Here is a 13,278-nt window from a genome sequence, read left to right as displayed (position 1 = left end):
AGCATCTTCAAGGGGGAGGTTATCTTTAGAAGTCAATGGAAACCGTTATGGTAAATACAAAAAGAATCAATACTACATCCCAAGTTTTAAATGCCAATTATGCTTAATTAGTTTCTTAATAACACATTCTTTTAGTGATCTTTGACTAATTTTGGTAGCAACATATTCTAATTGTGTACTTCTTTTTCATCATAAATAAGAATTTTATATAATGAAATGAGATAAAATACTTACTCGACCCTACTTACGGCTAGCAAGGCAGTCTGCTTGTATTTGGTGGGACGAGCATGCCCAAACTCCTAAAAAATTGGATAGGTGTTAAGTCGGGTATTACCCCGCTAGGTTTTATTATATATATATACTAGGTTGAAGTAACGTGCAAAGCACGTTTATCTAGTTGGATGAAATAATATTTTTAATAAAAGAAATATGATTTTTAACAAAAAAAATTAATTAATACATAATTTAATACATAAAAAAAAGTAAATTATAGGAAATATCTTTGAATAATAATAAGTTAGTGAAATTTAATAATTACATGTTTTAATAGATTAGAAAATAAAAAGATTTGTTTTATTTGACTCAAGAGGTCAATTTAATTTGAGGACAATTTGACTAACGATGAGTAATGTGAGATCTCAAAAATTAGTGTGTTTTAATTTATTTATTAGTATTTTTATTGTTTATTTTATTTTATTTTTATTAATCACTTTTTAGATTTGGGCCTTTTGTGTAGTGGGTTAGGATATGATTTTTTTTTTGTGTTGTGAGCTGTTTTTTGGCCCAAGGGGTGAAGAACAAGCCCAGCTACAGCAAGTGAGCCCAGCCCCACTTAAAGAATGCCCTTTTAGCCGAATGGTGAAAACCCTACCTCATGATTCAACCTCCTGCACGCCGCACGACCCCACCCCCCCTTCCTTCTTCTTCTTCTTATTCTTCTTTTTCCTCTTTACCGCTTCATCAAATTGCTTCGTAATCTCATCTCTCTGCTTCGAAAGCTCTTCTTTTGCACGTTGAATGAAACCTACAACTCTAAGCTCGAGTTCTTCGCCACTATGCGTTTATTTTTTTCTATTTTGATTAAATCTTGCGAGCTAGAGCCTTCGTCCTTGTGCGTTTGTTTTTTTCTTTTCTGATTAAATCTTGTGGGAGCTTCAACCAAGAGGGCAATCTCCATTGTAAGTTAAGAATTCGGTAGTGCAGTTAATCTTTTGCTTTCTTTCATTTTCTTTGTTGGTTTTGTTTCTGTTCTTTCTTCATGTTGTTTTTCGACCAAGACATCTTCTACTCAAAATTTCTTACAGATTTACATTTCTTGACTATTATTTTTTCTCTTTGATTCTTGGTACCGGATTTAGCAATGGGTCATAAGTAGGAAATAAAATCAACAATGCACCATTCTCGAATTCCTTCATATTTTCTTATACTTTTTGTTAAGCAGACGTTTGACTGCTTAGAAAACTGAGGAAAATGCTAAATAATAGAAAACCTAACTCTTTGCATTCGGGTTCGGTCGTTTTGGTTTCTAAGGAATTAAAGGGTCAGTAGCTCTTGAAGTTATATTTAGAGTGAACGGACGTTTAGGCGAACGCAGTTAAAGTTAACGGAAAAACAAGAAAAACTGTTAAAATAAGAAATTCAGTTACATACACACTTTTTACACTTTTTATATATGAATTTTTCTACTCAACAATCATACATTACGTACTTGTTAAGAGAAAAAGTAAAAGTAAAAACAAGTATGTAGGATGAGGCTAATTAGTAGAATTTATACATATATATATTGCATATATTTAAAACTAAATTTTTTAATAAAATGATGGAACGACGAAGTTTTGTTTTAAGCTAAATTTTAAAATAAACCTTCCTCGTCCTCCAGCTGCACCTCTCTGTCTCTCTTATTATGAGATATACCACACGGTGGGTGGACTGCCAGTAAGCCAATCCGCTCATCCGTCATTCGGGTGGGGTCACTTGCCCACGCAAGAGGAGATGAGGTCACCTACCCATGCAAGACGGAGACAGGGCTCATGGATCAAAAAGGCCCCTGACAAATACTAAATACTCAATAAATGATATAAAATCTATTTTATGCATCTAGATCATGTATTAGACCGTAAAGTTAAGATAAGAATTCTAAGCATCATGAAAATCCTAATTATTGTGGGTACATATCAAAATCTAACGGGTGATAATTAATTGTTCATGTAACTAACGAAAAAGAGATGGCACAAAATAAGCTTAAGCTTCCCGAGGGGGACCAAAGGAGAGTTGAGACTGGTAAACTTGATTATTATGAGAATGTTTGATTGTAGTGAAAACCGAGAATGCCATCCATCAACAAGCGAGGAATTGAGTGCTTTATCAAAGGGAATCTTTAAGTACTGAAGGCATGATAATAGTGCTGGCCCCATATGCTTTCGTTGGAAAGATGAGAAAGAATGGAGATGGTGGTGCAAGGCGTGGGGAGAAGTGACTAGGGGTGCGTGGTGGTTGGTGGTGATAAAAGAGGAGGAGATTAGGAGAGGCCATATGTAAGGAATTGAAAGGTTGGAGAGAAAAAAGAAACTGAACTTCTTAGAAAAATTTATACCAAAACATAACTTATGTTTTGGTTGTAAAGATGAGCCATATCCACATTTGTTGACAAAAACGATTAGATAAATTCTTTTTAGAATTTCTTTAACAAGTACTCTATTTTTTAATGGGATAAACAATTCTATTTTATTTTAAGTGATGAGTAATTTTATAAATAATGACACTTCTACTTTTATTTTATGAAAATACCATAAAGGATTATTTGATTATATATCATGTGTTCCCCAAGACCTGGTGACTTTTTTGGGGCATCCATGTGTCGCTTCCCTAGCGGTGATTCAAGTAATAAATACCACGGTTCGGAAATGTCGTGCCACACTGATCAATGGTGATTATTATTGTTGAATATAAAATAAATTAGGTGAGATTTGGACATTGAGATAAAAATAAATTTAAATGAAAGTTGAATAAAATATTATTATAATATTATTTTTTAATATTATTATTTTTTGATTGAAAAAGTAAAATTGTTTATAATATTTTTTGTAAAAATTAAAAAAAAAATTATAATGATTAGATAAGATGAATTGAAATGAATTTGATGTCTCTTTGTATCCAAACTAAGCCTTGAGTCCAACCCATTATCAGAAATAAAAGAAAAATATAAGACGATAAAAAAATATAGCTAAAAGTGGTTGACTGATATACAAAATGTGAAAATGACATAAGACAATTAGAACTAATCTACTTAAAATATGGAAAGGGACATATACAAAAAGAGAAAATCTTTACAAATATACACACATTTACAAAAGGTGAAAATCTTTACAAATATATAGATGCACATACAACTTGTGGGACTCTCTCTGTCTCTCTGTCTCAGGTCGTCTAGCTAACAAGACTCTCTATGTACAAATAGATAAGTCTCCCTTATTTCATTTTATCTTTCATTTACATTTTAATTCCAGTAGGGTTATCTAGAAAAATAGAGAAAAAGGAAAAAAAAAAAAAAAGACGTAAGTGCATGACAATGCATTACGCCATACACACACATAAGGAAGTTGGCAGGCATGTAACTCACCAACCCAATAACACAAAGGGAGAGCATGCATCTTGCCATCGAGATGCGAGGGACATAGGTAGGCATAGGGCCTGCTAGGAGCACCCCCAGCATCAACCAAAAACTCTTACCAATTACCAAGATCAAGCTCATCAAACCGCGTTCACGCTTACACCAGAAACTTCCAAGGGTGGGCATGTATGCCGACAATCTCCTCATCGTGGGAAGCTCTTGCCAACCATGCTAAAGTACATAGGAGAAGCTGGTGAGATTAGTGAGATTTTTCCCGTTGGAATCACCTCACCAGTGGACTTAGAACTCTTCTGCTACCTTGCACCATCGAGTGGTCGATAGGCATGTCACCGTGGGCGACCCTCAAATTTCTCCATCTCAACCCTATGACAATCATTCGCTTAAAATTGTGGCAGACGTTTAGCATGCCAAGTTCATTATAACATGTGAGTAGCGGTTCAAGAATACTGACCAATCTCTCTCGTGCTCACTGTCATTGTGGTTGTTCACCCTATGTGGTAGGATCTAAGCATGCCATAGTCACAAAGTCAACACATCTAGCATCAAGTAAGATTCTAACCTACCATCTTTGTGACAGTGACAAGCGAGCTCCAACTCACCCCATCTCAACCCCTACAACTAACACTTGTCCGGCAGTCCAAGGCCATGACGAGCACAAATTAATCAGCCTCTGGTGTACACACGAGCCCATGCAACTGAAAACCCAATCGTAATTTGCCACCATGGTAGTAGCTCACCCAGCTTCATTCTTATTGCATACCTTTCACACCATGCACATGACTTAAGACTAGCCTCTCTCACAGTAAGCTTGCTAGCCACAACAACTATCCCCACCAGAACCTCACAAAGTTTGCCCATGGCTTTATGGTTCTAATATCATGCTTGACTCCCATGTGTCCCTCCTGCCAGTCCATACAAAAGACAATGGTCTTGCATGGCATGCACCGTGCATGTAAATGATGCATTACTATCGGCACCACCTGCACTCAAGAAACTCATAGGGCCAACATGTATGCCTGCTATCACCATACACAATGCTCACCAAGTCCATCTCTTAGTGCATCATCTCTTAGTGCACCATAGCTGGTGGGCATGAAGCCCCCAACCGACTAAGGCGAGTAGTGTTCCTCACCATTGAGTTGCGTAGGAGGTAGATCCAAAGCCATCCTCACCTATATACCTAGGTGGGAAAGGCTAGAATCCATCTCACCATCTTCACCTCACAGAGCACGCATTGAGTTAGGTTACCCAATTGAGTACCCAGGCAGCTAGCTTGTACCTATTGAGTGCACTCCATCAACCCTACATGTTTGTCTTTCCCCTGGCGAGCCCCATTTATGGAATTGCAACTCATGACGCATGAGCTTCTTTCATTGACAAAACCACAAGTCTCGCAATTGTCCATTGTTACGTGGGCGAGCACTGCCAAGCATTGCCCTTCTGTATTGTGGGCCTTTTGAGATTGTGTAGTGTACTGGCAAGGAAGACCTGCTATATAGTGGTGGGTAGTGATGACTTGCCTCGCTCAATGGATTGAGCCTTTTACTTCCCTATCTATAAACCATATAAACTCACCCAACATGCCTTGCCATTCACTTGGCAGACAATGTTCCATTCCCCTAGTCCTCACCATGCAGGTATGCTATGATGAGGTCCATGAAGCCAAAAGTGCATGGGCCCAGTTCGTTAAAGAATCCTCATTAGTAGGACGTTAATTTTTTTGGGTCACTAACCACATTTTTAAGTTTGTTTGCAATGCATTATCAGGATTGGTAATAGCTAAGCAAGCAAAGTGGAGCATCAGACGAAAAAAATTATCTCCGCCAAACAAAAAGTAGAAAATTGAGCCACTTAGCTCAAGTTTGCTTATCCCTACCTTACTATTTAAATATTATTTATGTAAAAAAAATTTGGTTTTTGGATGTTCTTTCTATAAAACTTCTCATATCTATACAGGACTTTACAAGAATGGACAAACGGGAACACGAAGATGGACAAGTGGATAAGCAACGCACTATGCTTGCTGGTCTAATATAATCAAGACCGCTTAGCCATCCTTGGTTCAACCATGAGCCTTAATACAATAAAATGGAACAAAAAGGATGCATTCACAATAAAAATACTCAATGGTGAACACATCAAGTGAAAATCACTAAGAATGGACAATCTCCATCAAGTAAACTCCATTCGAAGGCAAACAATCTCCATCAAACAAAGATCTCTCAAAGGTGAACAATTCCCATCAGACAATAATCACTCAAAGATGGACAATCTCCATCAAGCTAAAATACTCAACGGAGAACAGATTCTGTCAAGAAAAATTGAAATTAGTAGCTAAATGGCTTGGGCTTGCCTCCCTCAAATTCGCTATTTGAATTTTATTTTCACTAACAAATTTGGTTTTTAGAAAATTTTTCCATAAAACTCATTGAAATCTTGGATCTCTTCAAGACCCATAATGAATGGATTAGCAGGAACACAAACATGGATGAGCAATAGACTTTGTTCACTAGTCTTAACAAAAATAGGTTCTGATAATCTAGATCTCAAGCAGGAGCCTCAGGGTGAATAAATGGAATAAAAAGGATGCACAATGTTAATAAACTCTGGTCATACAAAAAGCTTAGAAACCTGGCTACTTGACCTGAAGCACCAGTTGTGGGGTCACCCTCAAGCGCCTATTGGGCACCTCAGTTCCCTATTTTCACTAGAATAGACTATCCTAGAGCACTCACTTGGGTGCCTCGAATCTTTATTAACGCCAAGGTGAAGTTGTTCTCATGCCTCACTTGGGCGTTTTGAGCCTTTGCCACACTCCAGTAAGAAAGAAAAGGAGGAAAAATCCCAACAATAGGGTTGAGCCATACTTAAGCACTGTGGAAAATGAATTCTTACCAAACATCATGCCACTTGGCTTAGGTATATAAGTCTCAAAACTTGTAATTTGAGTTATGGCTGGTTTGAAGAGTGAGATGAGATGATAATTTATGAATAGTAATAAAATAGTTTGTGAATAGTAGTGAGATAATTTGAGTTGAATATTTTTTAGACTTTGAGAAAGAAAAGAGAAAAAATTGAATAAAAAATATTATAAAGTTAAAATACTGTTAGAATATAGTTTTATAATATTATTTTTGTTTGGGGACTTGAAAATTTTGGAATTATTTTTTATTTTTTATTTAAAATTTTGAGAAAATTATAATTATTAGTTTGAAAAAGTTGTAATGATTAATATAAAAATTTTATATTTTAATTATGTTTGAAAAGAAAATGAGATGAGATCAAATGCGATCAAATTAGAATTTTATGTCTCATGTAGGGCTCCAAACCTGCCCTTATTTATACTAACAAGTTTGGTTTTTGATAAAAACTTCTCAGAGTAGCTAGGCCGCCCTAGAATCAAGTACTTGGCTCCCCCAAAACAGGCAACCAAAGTTCACACACGCCTTAGCCACAAGAATGATTAAGCAAGCTTCCCAAACCCAAATAGCCAAGTCTAGCAACATGCAGGTTGGGCTTTGGTGACCAAGGCTAACACATGTTTGGGTGACCATGGCGATCGAGGAAATCTCCTGCACACAAATAACCAAGCCTAGCAACATCCATGCTAAGCATTGGCGACCAAGGCTAACACATACCTTAGCAACCATGGTGGTTGAGGAAACTTCCCGCGTCCAAATAACCAAGCCTAGTAACATGTAGGCTGAGCTTTGATGATCAAGGCTAATACACACCTTCACGGTTGTAGTAGTCAATCAAACCTCCTACACCTAAACAGGCAAGCTTAGCACTGTGTAGTCTGAGTTTCGACAACCAAAGGTAACACACATTCGCGACTGGTTAAGCAAACATTCTGCACCTAAACAACCAAGCCTAGCAACAGGCTGGCCTTTGGCAAATAAGGTTAACACATGCATTTGACACACTAAAGTGGTCGAGCAAGCATCTCGCCACAACAGTGGTCGAACAATCCTTCTACTACTGAACGGTGCAAAACTGCAAGTGCACAGCATCGTAGTTTTATTATAAAGTGATAAGAAGAGAATCGTCCTCAGGGATTGGTATCTTACTATTGTCAAATACTAAAATTATACTAATCTCGATTTTATCTAGAGGAATCACTAAGATTTTTGTAGTTGCCAATTAAACTAAGATCAACTCAAAGAGTAATACGCAAATGAAATAAAACTGATGTTCGAAGATCAAATTAATGGAAAAGAAAACTTCTAGGAAATCGATTTCATCTAATTCTTCACTATGCTTTTCTCATCCAGCTAATTTAATTTAATTCTTTTTGTTCATTAGCAAATCTCTAATCCATCCAACAGCCTCTTTCGATAATCAATTGAAAATTATTCTTGTTCATCAATTCACACAAGAATATGCAAATTAATAAAGCAAGAAAGCAATAATACCAATGATTTAATTACTACATAGGTTCATACAAGTCTTTCGATCTCTATACTTATCTATGCTGAAATATTCAAGATCTACCCTATGATTCCCTCTTTCGATAGCAAATCACAAGATTAATTATCATCTAATCAATGGCGAGTTAATTAGAAGCAATAAATTCAAAATAAATAAGATAAACAAAGAGAGAATTGCCTTAAATTAGCATAGACAATCAAGCATAGTTCGGAAATAGGTTACATCGTTTTTCTAGAATGAATAAAATTTAGCTCATGCTAGAAATGAAATTCAACATAAACGAATTCATCATAATTGTTCTGAGAAGATTGGAAGAAAATAAATACTGAAAAATACTTCTCGCAGCCGCAACTTGTCTTCAAAAACTCAAGGAAATGATTCAATATTTTTCTCCCGTCTGTGCTTATGTATGATTCCAACGTACGTGCAATAATTGGAATTCCCTCTCCAAAACAGATGAATTGAATCCTTCTAACTGTGTTTTTCAGTCCCAAAAAGTGTTCTCCAGTTAAAAAGTACGGCCATAGAGTGAAAAATCCCTTTTATATAGTCTGACGGCGGAAGACCCTAGATCTGTCAAAATATGATGTTCGCTCGAGCGGGGTGTCGAGCGCACGTCGAACGTTTGACTCTGCCTGATTTCGCTCGAGCGGCCAATGTCTCCGCTCGAACGATCTTTGTTTTTCAGCAACCCGCTCGAGCTCCCTGTCGAGCGGCAGTCGAGCGTTTGAATCTACCTGAATTCGCTCGAGCGGCCAAAAGCCTACGCTCGAGCGAACTTGTAAAATCTGCAATACGAAATTTTTGCAAGTCATCAAATACCCCTAAACTTACAACTTTGTTTGTCCTCAAATAAAAATAAAAGCAAATGATAGTTTAGGCAATATCAACTCGACCCGAAAGAGAAGTATTATCGCTCACCAAGTTTTTATGAATTTAGATTTTATCTCTAGTATCTTACTCTTTTAACATCAAAGATAGCAAGAAAATCAATCAAAAATTTTGCAATTTGTCAAGCAAGAGTTAGGCGTTTACTTCATCCTAAAGCTAAGACCTTGAGTGTGTGTGTGTGATATAGTCAATTTAATCTCAAATCACCTGCAAACTCAGATAAAAGTAGAACAACCAAAATCAGAAAAATTCTCTTAAAACTTAACCCCATAAGTCTAATTTTCAGAAATCCTCTCCACTAATGTAGTCAACATCAAAATCAGAGATCAAAAGGTCTTTAATAAGGTTGTAATGATAGGCCACATGGTGAGGGTTAAGAAAGAACTGGATATGGAAAATCAAAGCAAACTGGAAAAATACTTAGTTAAAAGTACACTAAAAGAGATATCCACACGATTCAAATCATAGCTCTTTCTTGGCAGTATGCTCATACTTGTGGCATTATTATTGCTGTAATCACTGATGCAATACCAACAATTCCCTTAACAAAATCTGAGGTAATTCACACTCCGCTTAGTGACTTCTTTTTTTTCTTTTTTTTTTTCTCTTTTTGTTTTCAGTCACTTCCTTTCTTCTTCTTCTTCTTCTTTGATCAAACAGAGCAAACATAATACGGTTCATCATGAAACAAATTTTCTCTTTTAAATGTACTCTCCACTAAAGTATTTTCTCAAACTATCAAAGGTAGATTAATTATTTTTCAGGCTTAGAGCGGGCATGGTTTATGTAGTTCAAAGAATAAATAAAGGCTTATGAAGGCTCAAGGAGGTTGACTATGGAAACACACCATGTAATGATGGCATGATATTTAGGACGGTTGGGAAAGCTTTTTGGTTATGCCAAAGAAATGCCTAGATCATTTCTCTAATATTTGGTCTCAACTAGGATTTCGCCTCAAGGACCCATAAACGGATTCTAGAGCAAAGCAAAATCAAACTTCCCTCTTTCAATTAATTCAACTTCTTCTCTTCATAAACAAAATGGAATAAGAGAAAAATGACTATGTGCTCAATTATGTTCAAGGTCAAAGATTTAAACCAAAGTACCCACAAAAATTCACTTGACATAAAAGAAATTTTTGAAAATTTTTCTCAAAACCATCTTCAATCACAAATTTCAGAGTCATAGAGAATTCAATCTTACTTCAATGTATGCTTGGTAAGAGAATCAAACAACCCATCAACAACCCAAGACTTAGAAAATAAGAGGATCAAATGACTATAGAAGTTTACACCCCCAAACTTAAACTAAACAATGTCCTCATTGTAATGCAAAAGTAAAAAGGATTGAAGAAATAAAAGGAACTTCCCTGGTTTCATGATGAATCTTCCGTAGTTTAAAATTTTTTTCAGCTCTTTATTCATGCTAAATAAACCTGCATCAAAAACCAATTTATTAAAACTTAATAAATAAAGATAATAAAATAAATGAAAGAATGAAAGAAAGATCTATGGGTTGCTTCCCATAAGCGCTTGTTTTAAAGTCTATAGCCAGACTTTTCAATCATCATCAATTAGGATCTCTAAGAGGAATAAATGCATAGTTCATCTCCATTTGTTCTCCATAGTAGTGCTTCAATCTCTGACCATTAACTCTGAAAATATTCCCTGTCTTGTCCTTCAAATCTACTGCTCCAAAAGAGAAAATTTCATGAATTGTATAAGGACCTGTCCATCTTGATTTCAACTTTCCTGGAAAAAATTTGAGTCGTGAATTGAAGAGTAAAACTTGTTGTCCTGGAGGAAACTCTCGCCTAAGAATCTGTTTGTCATGCCATTTCTTCGTCCTTTCTTTATAGATCTTTGCATTTTGATATACATCATTTCGGAACTCTTCCATCTCATTTAGTTGAAGAAGTCGCTTTTCACCTGCTGCCTTCAAATCAAAGTTAAACTTTTTTACAGCCCAATAAGCTCTATGCTCCAACTCCACAGGAAGATGACATGCTTTTCCAAACACTAATCGGTATGGAGACATCCCGATAGGTGTTTTAAAGGCTATACGGTATGCCCACAAAGCATCATCAAGCTTCTTCGTCCAATCCTTTCTATTGGTTTTGACCGTCTTTTCAAGGATGTTCTTGATTTCTCTATTTGAAATTTCAACTTGGCCATTAGTTTGAGGATGGTAAGCAAGTGCTCTCTTGTGCTCTACACCATATTTAGAAAGAAGATTTACAAACAACTTGTTGCAAAAGTGAGTCCCTTCATCACTAGTAATAGCTCGTGGATTGCCAAATCTTGTGAAGATATTCTTGTGTAAAAATTTGAGCACTACCTTTGCATCATTTGTTGTTGTAGCAATTGCTTCCACCCATTTTGACACATAGTCAACTGCTAATAAGATATAAGCAAAACCAAAAGAAGGAGGAAAAGGCCCCATAAAATTTATTCCCCAAACATCAAACAACTTAACTTCTAAGATACCTTTCAGTGGTGACTCATGACGCCTTGAAATATTTCCCATACGTTGGCACCGGTCACAAGTTTTCACCAAAGTGTAACTATCACGTAAAATAGAAGGCCAAAAAAATCCATTTTGAAGTACCTTAGCTGCTGTGCAGGTGGCTCCAAAGTGTCCTCCATATGATGATGAATGGCAATGATGGAGGATGTCTTGCATCTCTTTTTCCGGCACACATCTTCGAATGATTTGATCTGGGCATCTTTTGAACAACAAAGGCTCATCCCAAAGATAATAATTCACATCATGCAAAAACTTCTTGCGTTGATGGTAAGTAAGATCAAGTGGTAAAACTTTACAAGCTAGGTAGTTAACAATATCAGCATACCACGAAAGCTTGATCTCACATACAAACAACTGCTCATCAGGGAATGCCTCTTGGACCACTGACTCTGGTCTTTCTTCCTCTTGCTCTAACCGAGAGAGATGGTCAGCCACTAAATTCTCACTTCCTTTCTTGTCTCGAATCTCCAAATCAAATTCTTGAAGAAGTAGGATCCAACGAATTAGCCTAGGCTTAGCATCCTTCTTGCCAAACAAATAGAGAAGTGCTGCATGATCAGTGAACACTATCACCTTTGTACCAATGAGGTAGGACCGAAATTTGTCACAAGCAAACACCACAATAAGTATCTCCTTCTCAGTTGTCGTATAATTCAATTGAGTTTCATTCAATGTCCGGCTTGCATAATAGATGGCTCTAAACAGCTTGTCTCGCCTTTGCCCCAACACTGCTCCAATTGCAAAGTCACTTGCATCGCACATAACTTCAAAAGGTTGACTCCAATCAGGCACAATCACAATTGGTGCTAAAATTAGTTTCTCATTGAGTGCATTAAAGGCTTGCAAACAAACAATATCAAAGTCAAATACAGAATTTTTCTCAAGAAGATTACATAAAAGTTTAGAGAGTTTAGAAAAATCTTTGATAAATTTTCTATAAAATCTCGCATGTCCCAGAAAACTTCTAATTCCCTTCACATTCTTTGGAGGTGGTAGTTTCTCTATGGTTGCAATTTTGGCTCGATCCACCTTAATTCCTTTAGATGACACTCTATGGCCAAGCACGATTCCTTCTTGAATCATGAAATGACACTTCTCCCAGTTCAGGACTAGATTCTTATCTTCACATCTCTGCAAAATAAGAGCTAAGTTATACAAACAATGATAAAAAGATGTACCAAAAACTGAAAAATCATCCATGAAAACTTCCATTATATCTTCCACCATATCATAAAAGATAGCCATCATGCAACGTTGAAATGTCACAGGGGCGTTGCACAATCCAAATGGCATCCTCCTAAAAGCAAACGTTCCATAGGGGCATGTGAATGTAGTTTTCTCTTGATCTTCAGGAGCTATAGCAATCTGATTATACCCCGAATAACCATCCAAAAAACAATAGTAGGAGTACCCAGCCAATCGATCCAACATTTGATCAATGAATGGAAGTGGAAAATGATCCTTCCTTGTTGCTTTATTCAACTTGCGGTAATCCATGCATACACGCTATCCCGTGACCGTTCTTGTAGGAATGAACTCATTACTGTCATTTTTCACCACCGTCATTCCACCCTTCTTTGGTACAACTTGCACTGGACTTACCCATAAGCTATCTGAAATAGCATAAATAATTTCAGCATTAAGGAGTTTCAAAATTTCAACTCTCACTACTTCCTTCATTGCTGGATTTAATCTTCTTTGGTGCTCGATCATTGGCTTGCAAAGCTTCTCCATTAAAATCTTGTGCATACAAATGGAGGAACATATTCCTTTTATGTCAGAAATAGTCCATCCCAAGG

The sequence above is a fragment of the Carya illinoinensis genome, chromosome 1, assembly GCF_018687715.1.
Source record: "Carya illinoinensis cultivar Pawnee chromosome 1, C.illinoinensisPawnee_v1, whole genome shotgun sequence".
Lineage (NCBI taxonomy): Eukaryota > Viridiplantae > Streptophyta > Magnoliopsida > Fagales > Juglandaceae > Carya > Carya illinoinensis.
The sequence above is the reverse complement of the archived record's forward strand: the minus strand, read 5'-3'. Positions refer to the sequence as shown.